Below are 1,438 nucleotides of genomic sequence, written 5' to 3'. Positions count from 1 at the left end.
AGGAGCCTAGACCCCAAGCCAGACTGAGCCTGGCCCTGGCACGCTCTGACTCCTGGCCCTGGGCACACACTGAGCCCGGCCCTGGCACACTCTGACTCCTGGCCCCGGGCACACACTGAGCAGCGTCTCACCCGGCGTCACTTGCGCGTGCTCACATGTAACGTGCAACTGTGCACGTGTCATGTGTGTGGAGGGCCGCCTCCTCTTGCAGACACACGCACCCGTCAAGCATGTGACACACTCTTCTCGGAAAGTCTGAGTCAGGCTTCCCACCCACAGTGCAGACCCTCCACCTGCCTCGCCCCCAGTCACACACGCACTCTTGCACACACAGGCTCAGCGTCTACACTTGGGGCGACTGCTCACAGCGAGGCTCTCGGCCGCCCCCCTACGCCCCCACACCCTTATGCCAGCCTGGCCAGTGGCAGTGAGGGCCTAGGGGGCAGGGCTGCTAGGGAGGGAAAGGGAGTCTTTTCAGAATTCTCAGATGTTTAGGTGGCCGGGGAGGGGAGTCCGGAAGGATGGGCTGGTGGTGGCGGGGTTGACAAAGGCCAAAAGCACCGCCCAGAGTTCACGTCCGTGGTTCTGAAAGGACAGCTCCCTGTGTCTTTCTCAGAAGCTGCAAATGTTTTGCAGTTTCCTTTTTAGAAATGAACAACTGAGAGTTACACAGAGCAGAGAAGTCAGAGCGGGCAGGCCCTCGGAAGTCACCTGCTCTGGCTGAGCCCCAGCGTGGGGACGTCAGGACAGGACAGGCCTGGGTGCCGCGCCCCCATTTTGGAAGGTGCTGTGCCCGATACCAGGCCCACGTGGGCTCCAGGGTTTCATGCCCACCACATCTTGTGCTCCCGGGTCCACACTCGAGTCGGCTGTAAAGGCTCTGAGAAGTCCTGCAGCGGGCTGCTATTGAGTCAGGTTGGGGGTTCCCTAACCAGTGGGCGCTTGGCACCCCTGCACTCTGGAACTTGAGCTGGGAGAGCAGACGCTGGGACAGGCTGGTGGAGGGCGGGGCGCTCACCCAGTCTGTAGGGTCTTCTCCAAAGCCTGACCGCCCGCCAGGCACCTTCCAGCATTCACTCACACAGCTTTCTCAGTCGGGCTGAGGACTGGGCCCAGAGTTCTGTTCGACAAGCCTCGGGTGCCCTGTAGGTGTGCCAGTCTGGGCTCACTCCCCACCCCCTGCAGGTGCAGCTATCCTGGGGGACGCTCATGACCCAGGCCCGGGCTTCTCCCTGGGGTCCTTGCCCAAGTGCGTGTCCTGGTCCCTTTAAGAGCCTTGCCCCTCCCCCACCGAAGTCCTTGGTTTCCTTGGAGAGGGCGGTGAGGGGGCAGGCCGAGGGGGGCAAGCGGAAGGGAGACTTGGCAGGGTCCCCAGGTCGCTGTCAGCGGCCGGTTCCCAGCCCGATTTCTCCCACGCCGTCTGGTTCCTGATGGGGGC

The sequence above is a fragment of the Bison bison genome, unplaced genomic scaffold (genome assembly GCF_000754665.1).
Source record: "Bison bison bison isolate TAMUID 2011002044 unplaced genomic scaffold, Bison_UMD1.0 scf7180017864444, whole genome shotgun sequence".
Classification (NCBI taxonomy): Eukaryota; Metazoa; Chordata; class Mammalia; order Artiodactyla; family Bovidae; genus Bison; species Bison bison.
This window is presented reverse-complemented; position numbering follows the sequence as displayed.